This window comes from Lathyrus oleraceus, chromosome 1 (assembly GCF_024323335.1).
Source record: "Lathyrus oleraceus cultivar Zhongwan6 chromosome 1, CAAS_Psat_ZW6_1.0, whole genome shotgun sequence".
Lineage (NCBI taxonomy): Eukaryota > Viridiplantae > Streptophyta > Magnoliopsida > Fabales > Fabaceae > Lathyrus > Lathyrus oleraceus.
This window is the reverse complement of record NC_066579.1, coordinates 381,123,308-381,139,021: the sequence shown is the minus strand read 5'-3', so window position 1 is coordinate 381,139,021 and position 15,714 is coordinate 381,123,308. Positions and strand designations below refer to the sequence as shown.

The 15,714-nt window shown below is 40.7% G+C and overlaps 1 non-coding gene across 1 annotated transcript; it reads right to left on the bottom strand.

The window, feature by feature from the left end:
* Positions 1-7,186: 7,186 nt before the first annotated feature.
* LOC127117107 (small nucleolar RNA R71) lies at positions 7,187-7,293 on the bottom strand. Its single transcript, XR_007801867.1, has one exon. It is a non-coding gene; the product is annotated as a small nucleolar RNA R71 (small nucleolar RNA).
* Between the last annotated feature and the right edge of the window lie 8,421 nt (positions 7,294-15,714).

The window sequence follows — 15,714 nt, the reverse complement described above, 5'->3', positions numbered from 1 at the left end:
GCATAAAAAGCAAAACTCTTAGTTTGTTTCGCATTATTTCAGGAATCCAAGACTTGTTAGCAAGATGAATTCTAAGAGAAGAGGCACTTTTCAGTTCAAATACAAGAACGTGGACCTTACCAGCCTACAGAAGTTGAGTGCCAAAGTAACACCCCTCAAACTCAACAGCTTTGTACAAAACTATGGAAGAATTCTGGACATCCTAAATGAGAAGATGGACATGATGACCGCAGTGACTATTGCTCAGTTCTATGATCCACCTCTACATTGTTTCACGTTTTCTGATTTCCAGTTGGCTCCTACCTTGGATGAGGTTGAGAGGATCATAGGTCGGAATTTGAAGGATCATGATCCATTTCCTAAGCTCGATGAAGATATTCCTCCCAAGAGGATAGCTTCACCTTTGGGTCTGAAAGTTTCTGAAGTCATGGACAATTGGGATGTGAAAAGACCTTTCAGTGGTTTTTCTAGGAAGTTCTTGGAAGATCAGGCCAAGAAGATGGAAAAAGAGGGGAATTGGGAAGCCTTTTATGCTGTGTTAGCCTTGTTGGTATATGGGATAGTTCTCTTCCCAAATATTGACCATTTTGTGGACCACCTGGCGGTGAGAATTTTCCTCTCTGGTAACCCTGTACCGTTCCTCTTGGCAGATCTCTACTACACTCTCCATGATCGTCATGAGAAGAAGGGAGGAATCGTCTTATGTTGTGCGCAGTTGTTGCATGCCTGGTTTAGATCCCATATGCCCGAAGAAGGTCCTTTTGTATCAAAGGAACTCAAGCCCTTCCAGAAGTTAGCTTCCCTCACCTTCAGTCATGTCAAGTGGTATATCAGGGATTGGGAGACCGAGAATGTGATTGTCAGCATTGGAGACTTCCCCAATGTGCCTTTGATAGGAACCAAGGGTTGCATCAACTATAACCCTGTGCTATCTCTGAGGCAGCATGGGTACCCTATGAATGACCCTCCAAAAGCTGAAGCTCTAGAGCCTTTCATCTTACATGGTGTTGAAGCGGATCATCCCATGGTGAAAAAGATCAAGAGGTCTTGGCAAGCAGTTATCAGGAAAGGTAAGGAGTTGGGCAAGAGAAATGTCATTGCCCAAGGGCCTTACACTTGTTGGGTTAGAGAGAGGGTTCAGATGATTAAACTCCGTTATCCATTTGATCCTTCTATCTATCCATTGGTTCCGGAGCCAGAACCCATATTACCTGAAGATGTAGAGAAGCTCAATGCCCGTATCAAGGAGTTGGAGTTGGAAAATGCTGATTTGAGAATCAGGCTTGGCCGAGTCTCGATAGAGAATGGGAACTTGAAAGACAATCAACAGAAGAAGGACAAAGAGCTTGAAGTCTCCAACAAAAGAGCTAGAGAGTCTGAAGCAAGGAGAGAAAAGTTTGGACAAGCGCTCTATAGCACTAAATCTGTGTTCAAATCAAAGGAAGAGGAGTTGGATAGAGCTTTACTCCGGATTCAAAAACTCAACAAGACTCTGGAGCTGACCCTTGAAATGAAAAGGGAAGCACGACTGATTTCTGAGATTCGTACTCGTGAACTGGAGAATACCATTCAAAAATACAAGGATACTCTGGAACGCGAGAAGCTGAAGACTGAAGAGTCAGAAAGAGTTTACACACGGTTGAAACATCATTTGGATCGAGCCAATGCTAGAATCCAGGCACTTGAAGGTGGGGATCAGGATGTTGCCTATATGGTGTTGCTAGGTGAATGCAGATATTGGAGAAACCTCTATAGGGACATAGAGGTGACCAAGGCTGAAGACGTGCGCATTATCCAAGATCTCCAAGGGCTTTACACTGAGTGGAAGGGCAAATTACTGAAGCTGTCCGGATTTGCGAGTTCCATCATGCAAGAGTTACCTGAGAAGCTGCAAGAAGCTGATTGGTGCATGTGTCCAGAGAACACCCCGCATCAAGTCTTTAATTTCATTAAGCTTTTTAAGGAAATGTTAGAAGGGTTGACTACCGACCTTGCTACGGTTCGGAAAGCCCATAAGCCATGAGCACGTTGTTTGTATTTGAACTTTGATATGAGATTAATGAAAAATCGCTTTTGAGATTCATTTTATTGTGTTTCATTTCCTTATTATTTTAAATATTTGTGAACAAGTGTTGTGACCTTTTTGAAATGAATGATTGAAACTAACCAAGAGTTTTGCAAACAAGATGCATCCATACATGCATTCATGCATTTTCAAAATAGAGTCTCATTCTGTCCTTTCTTCCTCCAGTTTCACGCTGAATTTTCAACACCAGTATAATACTCGTGCCAGAGCTCGTCAAAGAATGGCAGATCAAGAGCATGAATTGGAGCGAGTAAGCTCAGAGCTCGAAGACTTACGTGGAAACATGGGGCAGGTCATGGAGATACTGCAGGTCATCAGGGCAAAGTTGGACGCCCAAACAACAGTCGTTTCAGAAATCGCCGGTCCATCGATTGAACCCCAACCTGCGAGGACGGTACCAACAACCTGGCCAACCTATGGTTTACCTCCCGGTTTCACGCCTACAGTTGAAGGTGCCCCTGGTTTTGCACCATCCGCTCAGCAGACGGCTCCTCTACCGACCATCAATGAAAATCGTCCAGTGGTCCACACGTTCGCGCCTCCTCTCGTTCGTGCACATGTGCAACCCTACTTTGAGGATCAACAACATGCTCCAGACTTTTCAGATGAAGATGAGGAAAGGCAGGAAGACATAAGAGGGATGAAGGAGAATTACCAGATGCTTGAGAAAAGATTGAGGGCTATGGAAGGTGACCAAGTTTTTGGTGCTACCGCTAAGGAGATGTGCTTAGTATCAGGTCTTGTGATTCCTGCGAAGTTCAAGACCCCAGATTTCGATAGGTATGAGGGCCACTCGTGTCCTAAGAGTCACCTTATTATGTACTATCGAAAAATGGCTGCGCATGTAGAGGATGACAAACTTATGATACATTTCTTCCAAGACAGCTTGAGGGGTGCTCCCTCCAAGTGGTACTTAAGCCTTGATTAGAGTAGGATTCGTTGTTTCCAAGACTTATCTGATGCTTTCATCCAACATTATAAGTATAATATGGATATGGCCCCAGATAGGAGGCAATTGCTCAGCATGTCCTAGAAAGATAAGGAGTCTTTTAAGGAATACGCGCAACGATGGAGGGAAGTGGCATCGCAAGTCGAACCACCTCTGGCTGAGAAGGAGTTAGCGGATTGGTTCATGGATACAGTCAAACCTATTTTCTATGAAAGAATGGTGAGTAGTGTATCTGCGAGCTTCTTTGACCTGGTCGCCGTGGGCATAAAGGTCGAGCTGGGATTGAAGAATGGAAAGATGATGACTACCTCTGAAACATCTGGTAGTAATGCCAAAAAGTTTCCTGGAGGATTTCAAAGAAAGAAGGAGGGTGATACAAATGCAGTATCAACCAGTCAAAGAAGGAGTCATCCATGGAAGAAACAACACCAATTTGCTCAACAATAACCAACTTATCCAGTACAATATGTTCAACAACCATATGTGGCAGCTGTCACACCAAATTTCAACCAATCACAAGCTTCTGTTTATCAACCTGTTCAACAAGCACCAGTATACCAGCAAGCGCCCGCGCCACCTGCTTATCAACAGCCAAGGGCACAGGCTCCTCGTTCACAAAATCCTCCAAATCAAAATAGGGTACAAAGAGGTAGAGTTCCGTTTGCTTCAATCCCTATGACATACACTGAGTTGTACCCATCGTTACTACAGAAAGGGTTAGTGACGCCCAGATCTTTGGGTCCTCCACCAAATCCTTTACCTCCGTGGTATAATCCAAATGCCCATTGTCCTTTCCATGGGGGTGCCCCTGGACATGATTTAGAAGGATGTTATGCTTTAAAGCATATTGTGTGAGACCTGGTTGAGAAGAAGATTCTGTCATTTCGAGACGTCGGACCCAATGTCAAAAGTAACCCTTTGCCAGCGCACAGTGATGTTAATGCCGTCGAGGATGCTTCTGATGTGTGTATAATCAAGAACGTGGAAGATGTTAAAACTCCGTTGCTAGCGCTTCATGCAGGATTGGTGGGGGCTAGATTGATTGATACATGTCACGACAACTGTGAGGAATGTGCTGTTCATCCAAGAGGATGTAAAGTGGTACGAAATGACATTCAGAACTTGATGGATCAAGGTGTTTTACAAATTTGTGGCCCAACAACAAATGAGGATGTTTCAGTCATCGAACCCGTTTTTAATATACCAGAACCATTTGAGGTAACTTATCACAGAAGAGATGTTGTTCATCCATCACCCGTGGTAGTTTGCATGCCTACCCCATTTCCTTTTGAAAGTACCAAGGCAGTACCCTGGAAGTACGACATAACAATGGTAGATGGAGTGGTAGATGGAAAGCCCAAAGCTGCTGAAAGTAAGAAAGATTTGGAGAATGTTGACACCGACATCACTAACATCGCAGGAACAAGCAGGATGACCCGCAGTGGTCGGATTTATACTCCAAATTTTAATGTGAACCCTCAAGAGCCAACAAGGGAAGCTGCAAATGTAAATCCTACCCCAGAACATGGAGGGGCACAGCCGGTTGCGCAAACAGATGAAGCAAGTGAGTTCCTAAGGATAATAAAGAAATCTGACTACAAGATAGTTGATCAGTTACATCAAACACCATCAAAAATATCTATCTTGTCTTTGCTTCTGAATTTCGAAGCTCATAGGGAGGCTCTACTGAAGGTGCTTGTTCAGGCTCATGTTACCCAAGATATAACGGTCGGCCAATTCGATGGAGTGGTCGCTAATATCACAGCCTGCTGATAACATGAAATTATATCACATTCTAGGACTTAATTCAATTAAATTATATTATTATTTGCCTTAATTTATTTCATTTTATCAGATATTACGCGGTATTTTCTTTCTATTTATCTCAGGTAGTCTATCTGAAGCACAAGTAAAAAAGGGAAGAAAAGGAGGTGCAGAAAGAAGTTTTTGGAAACAAATATCAAAAGCCAAAGCCCAGCCCAAAAAGTACAGGCGCTGTGCCTGTGACGAGCGTCACAGAGGCTGTGACGGGCATCACGCCTTGCACACTCCTGTGACGAGCGTCACACATGGTGTGACGGACGTCACACCATTCCCCTATATTTTTGCCTTCAGAGACGTTGAGTCCTATTTGCACGCCTAACCCTTCGTTACGTGAAGACCCCTTGACGCGGACTGCTTTTGGAAACCGTTACAGAAAGTACCAGTATAAATATCAGCTTTGCAAACCCTGCAGGAGTTCCACGCCTTTTCCAGATTTCTTTGCCGTTTTTGCTTTTCCTCATTTTTCTTTTTCCAGCAGCTTAAGCATATCTTTACAGTACTACTTTTACAATTTTTATATTGTTTCTTTTGCAATTCTATTTTCTTTTCCAGCACTTAATTAATTTTTCGCACAATAGTTTCTACACCGAAAACTATTGTGTACCTTTTACCGGATCTAACCTTACGTTAGAATCTAGTTTTTTATTCCTTCGCTTTTATTTTCCTGCCTGATTGAAGAATTCAAGAACAGATCCAACCGACCTGTGGTGGAGTGTTCAAGACTGCTATTTAATTTCTCAGGTTCTTTAATTATTGTTTGAAGTTATATATGCTTTGTTTTATTGTTTATTTATATTATTTGCCTGAGATGAATCTGTTTATGCATGATATTCGTTTAAGTCTGTTTAGTATGTCTGGCTAAATTATTTAGGTATCGGTATGTAAAGTAAGCGGAATGAAGGAATCAAAACTAAGTTGGTTTAATTAAGTTTAAAATTAAAATCACTCTTTTTACGGTCTCAATTTACAGGTTTAATAACAAAGTTTTTGTACGAAAGTAAAAGACATAAAGAAGTTAAAATCAATAGAGCGAGAGTTTGAGGTTTTGACTGGACAGTGTAAATTGGACATTAATTCTAGATCAGGGCGAGAGCAATTTTTAGAGTTAATTAAATTCTAATCTTTTTCAAAAAGTATTTTTAAAGATTGAATGTGAGGACGAGAGTTAAGCATTTGAATATAATTATATAACCTAAGTCAACAGAGCGAGAGTTTGAGATAAGGGTGTTTAAACGATTATTGTTTTCTTAAAAAGAGTTTCTACGGATTCTATTGTTTTCAAAAAGTGGTTTTTGACTTAACTATAAGTGACAACTACGTTAATATAAAATCATAGTTTATTCAACAGAGCGAGAGTTTGAGATAAAACTTTTAATCAATAGCGTCAACTGAAAAGATTTATTTTAAAACCAAGAAACCAATAAAGAATTGATTCCCTAATTACGACGAATTACATACCGATATCCGCTTTATTGATATTTAATCTAGATCTTATTTTAGTTTTAGCTTTTCCCCCAAACAATCAAAGTATCATCCGCCTTAACTTTACGAAGTAATCTTAGATAACGGTATATCGATTCATAAGTCCCTGTGGGATCGATATCTTTTAAAACTACGCGATAGAACTGTGCACTTGCAGTTTGTACCCCAATTTCAACTCATAAAGTCGCGATCAAGTTTTTGGCGCCGTTGTCGGGGAACTTTTATTTGGTCGATATCGTAACTCTTCTGTTACGCTGTAGAGACTAAGGCTTTTCTTTTCTCTTTTCTTTCTTTCGTTGATTTGTATGCCACACACTCGCTCACAAGGCGAGCCGTTCTACTTACGAACCAACGATATCGAACTATATCTCCGAGTCTTACGATGAATTCGGGAATATCGTGCTGCAAACAATCTACCTCCTGTAGAACTCCCCGATTTCAAAAATATTTTCCCTTCTATACCCGAGATGGCAGAACCAGCTCGTGCTCTGCGAGATTACGCCGCTCCATCGCAAGATGAACCGCATTCAAGTATTGCTCCACCCGCAATCGAAGCAAACAACTTTGAACTCAAACCTTCACTGTTGCAGGCAGTGCAACAGAACCAGTTCTCTGGAAATCCTACTGAGGATCCTAACCTTCATTTATCCGTATTTGTCCAATACGCTGATACTGTTAAAGCTAATGGTGTCACTCCAGAGGCAATTCGACTTCGTCTTTTTCCTTTCTCATTAAGAGATAGCGCTAGAAGATGGCTTCAATCTCTTCCTTCCAACTCAGTCACCACATGGAACGAGTTGAAGAAAGTTTTTCTTGCTCGATACTTTCCGCCAAGCAAAACAGCTATGTTAAGAGCCCAGATAAATGGATTTAAACAGAAAGATAACGAATCTCTTTTCGAAGCATGGGAAAGATACAAAGACATGATGAGACTTTGTCCACACCATGGTTTAGAGGACTGGTTAGTAATTCATACATTCTATAATGGTCTCTTATACAACACGAGGTTAACAATAGATGCCGCCGCAGATGGTGCACTAATGAACAAACCTTATGCTGACGCTTACCAACTTATCGAAAGCATGGCTCAAAACCACTATCAGTGGGGAAGCGAACGAACAATGGTGGAAAAACCTCAAATGAAAACTGGCATGTATGAGATAAGTAACCTTGATCATGTTAATGCAAAAGTGGATGCTCTGGTCCAGAAAATTGAAAGTTTAAATGTATCACCTCTAGCCACCGTGGTTGCTATAACTCAGAATTGCGAAGTCTGTGGAATCCAAGGTCACACTCCTGCAGATTGTCAACTCCTAACAGGAATCCAAGCGGAGCAAGTAAACTATGCTCAAGGAAGCCCCTACTCGCACACCTATAACTCAAATTGGAAGAATCATCCCAATTTTTCATATAAGAGTAATAATGCTTTATACGCACCTGGACAATCTCCAAATCAAGCCCCAGCTATACCTCCGGGATATCAGAAGCCATTTCCATCTACACCTAACAATAACGCCCCTAGGAAATCCAACTTGGAAATCATGATGGAAAACTTTATAGCCTCTCAACAGCAAACCAATAAAGATTTCTTAAACCAGAATGTACACACTGGCGAACAAATTAAACAACTAGCAAGTAAAGTAGATGCCCTGGCTACTCATAACAAAATGCTGGAAACGCAAATTTCACAAGTAGCTCAACAACAAGCACCTACTGCTGCCCCAACTGGTACATTTCCTGGCCAACCCCAACCTAACCCAAGAGTCCACGCTCATGCAATCATACTGAGAAGTGGAACGGAAGTGGAAGGACCGTCTGACCCAAGGATAGAAAACCAAAACTCTAAAAAGTCAACTGAGAAGGAAAGTGAACCTAAGGAAAAGGAAGAGAGTAATAAGGAAACCGTAGAAAAGAAGGAACCTTATGTACCTCCACCACCTTATAAACCACCTATCCCTTACCCTCAAAGGCTTATCAAAACCAAAGATGCGGGCCAATTTAAAAAATTTGTTGACCTACTAAAACAATTAAACGTCACAATTCCGTTTACAGAAGCTATTACGCAGATGCCCTCATATGCCAAATTTTTAAAAGAAATTCTTTCTAATAAAAGGAAACTTGAAGATAGCGAAACCGTTACACTCACCGCTGAATGTAGCGCTATAATCCAAAATATGCCTCCTAAACTTAAAGACCCAGGTAGTTTCTCTATACCCCGTCACATAGGAAAATTTGTCATTGACAAAGCCTTATGCGATTTAGGAGCCGGTATTAGTGTTATGCCTTTATCCATATGCAAGAGACTTGAAATGGGAGAATTAAGACCAACTAAAATGTCTGTGCAACTAGCAGATCGTTCTGTCAAATATCCTGTAGGAATTCTTGAAAACGTTCCAGTGCGCATAGGTCAATTCTACATTCCAACTGATTTTATAATTATGGATATTAGAGAAGATGAAGTTACACCCATTATACTGGGAAGACCGTTCTTAGCAACTGCCGGTGCAATCATAGACGTAAAACGAGGACGACTCACTTTTGAAGTAGGAGAAGAGAAAATTGAGTTCATTCTCTCCCAATTTTTGAAAGCACCTGCAATAGAAGATACATGTTACTTCATGGATATCATCGATGAATGCATAAAAGAAACGGAGTTAGAAAAAGACAAATTATCTGACTATCTTGTAGAAGACAAACTTAACCAATGTTTAGCAATAACACCGGACCCTACGCAATGCCTTAAGAAACCAACCTTAGACCTGAAAACACTTCCCAAAAATCTGAGATATGAATTCCTAGACCTAGAACTTGAACGACCAGTGATAGTTAATGCTGACCTAGGAAGACTCGAAACAGAAAAACTCCTACATATCTTAAGAAAGTATCCAACCGCACTAGGTTACAACATCACCGATCTTAAAGGAATAAGTCCCTCTATTTGTATGCACCGCATTATGCTAGAAGAAGATTGTAAAACTTCTAGGGAACACCAGAGGAGACTAAACCCGATCCTGAGTGAGGTAGTGAAGAAGGAAATAACCAAGTTATTAGAGGCAGGTATCATATATCCTATATCTGATAGCAAATGGGTTAGTCTTGTACACGTAGTACCAAAGAAAGGAGGTGTAACAGTCATTGAAAATGAAAAAGGAGAAACTATAACCAAACGAATCGAATCGGGATGGAGAATGTGCATTGACTATAGGAAACTAAACAAAGCAACCCGAAAAGATCATTTCCCTTTACCATTCATTGACCAGATGTTAGAACGATTAGCAAAACATTCACATTTCTGCTATCTAGACGGTTACTCAGGTTTCTTTCAAATACCAATTCACCCTGATGACCAAGAAAAGACAACGTTCACGTGCCCTTTTGGTACCTTCGCTTATAGACGAATGCCATTTGGCTTGTATAATGCTCCTGCAACTTTCCAAAGGTGCATGATGGCAATATTCGCCGATTTTCTAGAAAACATCATGGAAGTATTTATGGATGACTTTTCCGTATGCGGACAAAACTTTGAAGAATGCCTTGAAAACCTAGAGAGAGTTCTAGAGCGATGTGTAAAAGTAAACCTAGTACTTAATTGGGAAAAATGCCACTTTATGGTACAAGAAGGAATTGTTTTAGGACACATCATCTCGAACAGAGGAATTGAAGTAGACAAAGCCAAAATAGAGGTAATCGAAAATCTTCAACCCCCGAAAACTGTGAGAGAAGTACGAAGCTTCTTAGGACATGCCGATTTTTACCGACGATTCATTAAAGACTTCTCCAAAATAACTAAACCTTTAACCGGGCTATTAATGAAAGATGCTGAATTCATATTCGACAATAAATGTTTAGAAGCATTTCAAACGCTTAAACAAGCACTGATCTCCGCACCCATAATGCAGACACCAGATTGGAATGAACCATTCGAAATAATGTGTGATGCCAGTGATTACGCTGTAGGCGCTGTTTTAGGACAACGAAAAGATAAAAAGCTTCACGTTATATATTACGCAAGTAGAACTCTAGATGAAGCACAAATGAATTACGCCACAACCGAGAAAGAACTTCTAGCAGTAGTGTTTGCGCTAGATAAATTTCGTTCTTACTTGGTCGGAGCCAAAATAATCATCTACACTGACCACGCTGCTATCAAATACCTCTTAACTAAAAAGGATGCTAAACCTAGACTCCTAAGGTGGATCCTGTTGCTACAAGAGTTCGATTTGGAAATCAAAGACAAGAAAGGAACTGAAAACGTAGTAGCAGATCACCTCTCTAGACTTGAGAACCTTGAATCGGAAAGAACATCAATTAACGACGATTTCTCGTACGATAAACTTATAGCTACTTTGGAAGAAAATAACGCTGATAAACAGGTAGAAACCACTTTAGCTATATCTGTTACACCGTGGTACGCTGACCTCGTCAATTATTTAGCTGTCGGAATAGTTCCACCTACCTTATCCTACCAACAGAAGAAACGATTCTTCTATGACATAAAACATTATTACTGGGATGACCCCTTGCTTTTTAAAAGAGGCCCCGATGGTATTTTCCGTCGGTGTATACCCGAAGAAGAGGTAGAAAATATAATCCAACACTGTCACTCCGCTCCTTATGGTGGACACGCAAGTACATCCAAGACCTGCTCTAAAATCCTACAAGCCGGTTTCTATTGGCCAAGTATATGGAAGGATGTACATGCAGCTATTAAGAGATGTGATAGATGTCAACGCACAGGAAACATATCTAGACGTGACGAGATGCCACAAAAGGGCGTTTTGGAAGTAGAGATTTTCGACGTGTGGGGAATAGACTTCATGGGACCTTTTCCATCCTCTTTCGGTAACAAATACATACTCGTGGCAGTTGACTACGTATCAAAATGGATTGAAGCTATAGCTTCTCCAACTAACGACACACGAGTAGTAACTAGACTCTTTAAGAATATAATATTTCCAAGGTTTGGTGTCCCAAGAATAGTAGCCAGTGATGGTGGATCGCATTTCATATCCAAAGTACTCGAAAAACTATTGCTTAAGTATGGCGTAAGACATAGAGTAGCGACACCTTACCACCCTCAAACCAGTGGGCAAGTAGAAGTGTCTAACAGAGAGATTAAACAAATATTAGAAAAAACAGTCGCCACTTCAAGGAAAGACTGGTCATTGAAATTACCAGAAGCTTTATGGGCTTACCGAACTGCTTACAAAACTCCAATAGGGACAACCCCATTTAAGCTAATTTATGGAAAATCCTGTCACCTCCCGGTAGAATTAGAACATAAAGCCTATTGGGCTATTAAAAATCTAAATTTAAACTATAAAGCCGCCGGTGAAAAGAGAATCCTTGATATAAGCGAATTAGAGGAACTCAGAAGAGACGCTTACGAAAATGCCAGAATCTACAAAGAAAGAACAAAACAATGGCATGACAAGCGCATATCAAGGAAAATCTTCAAACAAGGCGATACCGTCCTTTTATTTAACTCCAGGCTAAAGTTATTTCCGGGAAAACTACGATCTAGATGGTCAGGTCCTTTTCAAATCACCAATGTTTTTCCCAGTGGAGCAGTAGAAATTAAAGGCAAATCTATGGAACCATTTACCGTAAACGGGCAACATCTAAAACATTATCACTATGCAGAAAACAATGAAGATTCGCAAGTCTTGCACTTAGACGAAATGCCTCCAGAAATTATAGATTATAATTGATTGTTTTTATGTCGAGCTTGCGACATTAAACAAAGCGCTTAGTGGGAGACAACCCACAAATATTTTATTATTTTCTTCTATTATCATATTTATATTTTTTATTATTTCTTCCTTAATTATTCTTTTAACTCTTATTTGGTATTCATTCTTATTTTTATCTATTAAAAACTTTTCACTTCTTCTTTCGGCATTTGGCCAAATCCTGACTAAAACTCTTGTTTTTCTTTTCTCTAGCTAACACTAACCTAATGGGACAAATTAATCGTATGGGTATCAAATTCAGAGGAACAGCTCAGAAACAAAAGTTTGAGGAACTAGCCACGAGAGAGATGCTACCTAGCCTGTATGTTGATGAATGGGCAATGACTGCCCTCGGACTAAGACAAAGTGTCCTGTATTTGCTGAATCAGATAGGGTGGGAAACCTCCCCTATCCGTAGACAATTTGTCACATACCGAAGACTGACTCTAGAATTCCTTAGTTCTCTGATCTATCTACCCAGCCATGGAAAAGGAATAAGCAGAGGTTTTATCCAGTTCAGAATGTTTAACATGGAGTACCAATTTAATATTCAAGATTTTACCAACCTTTTAGGTTTCCCTACATCCTTTGACACATTCACAGTGAGCCAGGAAGAACTTTTTGAATATAGAGAACTTGAACACTTTTGGGGTAACTTGACTGGAAATGACGATCCCGAGGAACATGAGTTTCTCTCTGGAAACATACATAACCCGACCTTCCGTTATTTCCATAAGATCCTGGCCCACACCTTATTTGGGAAGAAGCCAAACAGTACCACAGTTTCACGTGGTGAACTCTTCATCATATTTTGTGCTTCCCAGAACCGTCCAGTAAACGGTGCCACTTTTATGTTAGCAAATTTGGACCACCTTATCCAAGATGAGCGAGCACCAATTCGAATAGGCGGTTTGATAACTATGATAGGTAATGCTATTGGATCACGTCAGCCTATGCTTGACTTAAGCCCTTTTTGTGGCATTACTACTATGAGTATACCCTTCCTCTTCAACACTATGTTTATAGCAAACCTAGGGTCTGATGAGTTTGAGCTTATAATTGATAACCAAGTTCTTTGCCTATTCACCATGCCCGATCCTAGGACTAGTGTTCATAACCGCAGTAACTGGCTCTACAATCTGAACGAAACCCTCTCTCCTGCTAGATCCACTGAATCCATCCAGGACTATGAGATTTATGATGACCAGATTCCTTATGCCGAATCTGACCCTCAGACACCCTCTGGCTATTATGATATTGATCCTCCTCCTCAACCTGTTCAGACCGAAGAATCGGCAATACCCGACCTTAGACATCATATGCCCGGAACTGATTATAACACTGCCATTGAAGCTTTGATGTCAGAACAAGACGCCCTCAGAGAAGAGTTCGCTAACATGACACACGAAATTCAAGGATATATGAACGGTATGCTAAACCGTGTTAACTCCTTTGCTCCTCCGGCCAGAGATCATGCAGATGGATAGAAGTCGTTTCTCTTAGTTATCTAGTTTTAGTTAGTTTTATTATTTAATGTTATTTAAATTCATGTTCGTATTTGTTTCTCTTTCGCAATTTTTGTTTTCTTCCTCAAATGTTACATTATGATTATTTTATTGAAGCTATTTATTTATTTTATTATGTAATATCTATTATGCTCTCTACTGTTGCCGCCTACATAAATTATTAACAATATAATACATTTATGCACTATTAAACAAAGTAGAATAGCATGCAGGAAAATTTAAATAGCAAAATAAAATAATCTGAAGCAAAACAAATTAAATAATAAAAAAATAAATTACCAAAGTTATTCTGAAGAACGCTAGCTGAACCATGCCAAAAAGACTGTGTGACGAGCGTCACACAATCTATGACGGACGGCACGCCAAGTACTTGTTACGCCCGTCACGCCCCTGTGACGAACATAACACCTCCAGACTAGGTAAACGTTACATAGCCGTTGGAGACGAACGTTACACCCTTTCAACTTTTTACCTTCCCCATTTATTCACTTTTCAACCACATCTTTTCCAATTTCCAAATTTTTTTCCTATAAATACCCACCAAACCTTCCTTCATTCACCACAAAACCACTCTCTAATATCAAATACATTTCTTTTCTTTATTACTACTTTAAATTCTTTCATCAGTATGGCGGGAAATCAGAATTTTGGAAATATCATCTTCCGATCCGGAGATGAAAACTATCAAAGGGAGCAATTCGAGCGCTTTCAATAATGCGGTGTCACTTCTACCAGGTATCCCGATTCAACTTGTTTACAACAATTAGGATTACTTCAAGGTATCAAGTGGATGCTCCGCCTTGCCGATCTAACCTTTCTATGCATGCATAATCAACCAACCTACCCCTCCCTAACCTTAGAATTCTTAAGTTCATACGCGTACAACACTCCCGCCGGTGAAGACGAATTCTTAACCGGTACCGCAACCTTCCGTATGTTCAACACCGAGTACTCCTTAAACCAAAACCAATTGAGTACCATGCTACAATTCCCCACAGAAGGTCAAGTCTACCCCAGAATCCCTCCAGACCTAAACTGGAGCACAGTTGCCGCTTTCGACCTCTTTAAGAAAATATCCGGTGTAGATGCCAACAACTGGGAAGAGCTCCTTGTTTCCCATATACATAACCCAACTATCCGGTACTTTATCCGCATCCTACAAAACACCATTTTTGGTAGACCGAACAACAGCAAGTTCAACGCAAAGGAACTATTCTTCCTCGAATGCGTCTTCGAACCGCAGGCTAAGGTAAACGCCGCCTCCTTCCTATTTCATCATATCCGCACCTTATGTGCTAGAGGCCGTCAACCTTTTGTAATTGATGGATTAATCACCACCATAGCACTTGGCTTAAACCTAGGGGATAAACTCCAAACTTTAGAATCTTTACCTCCCCTCTTTATGGATATAGGCTACTGTCGGTCCAGCCGCCTAATAAAGAACCGCGTAGGCGGAAAATATTACCTTATGGTGAATAACCAGGCAGTCCCAAGCGTTGTACTACCCAACATTGCCTTAACCGATGTCACCAATCCCAGCCGCCACCTCTATGATCTGAATGCTCCCGAAGCCACCGAGCCTTCACATGCAAACCCGTCTACAGACGAGTTCGAAGCAATGGAGCAAGGTGATCATGCTCTTGAACAACAATCAGTCCCGCTCAACCCTTCCGACACTGCAGCTGGCCCATCCTCACGACGTCGTCGACGAAGAAGGCCTGCAACCAATGACGACATCATGGATGCTATTGATGGTATGCAAGCACAGAATCTCGAAATGATGCACATGATGCGCCAAATGCAACAACAACAGGAAGAGAGGAATGCCATAACCGATCAGCGGTTCACTGAGCTGTTCAGCAGGTTTGACGACTTAGACTTACGTCAGCGATCACCAGGCCCAAGAACAAGAGGCGGAAGGCAGCATTAACTTTAGTTTTCTTTTTCCTTTCTTTTTGTATTTCATTTCTTTTTCTTAAAACATTGGGGACAATGTTTCATTCAAGCATGGGGGGGAAAACCATGTTCTTTCTATCCTCCATTTTCCTTTTCAAGTATGTATCTTTCTTTTCATTGTTATTTCCCTTTCTTATAAAAAAAAATAATAATAATAAA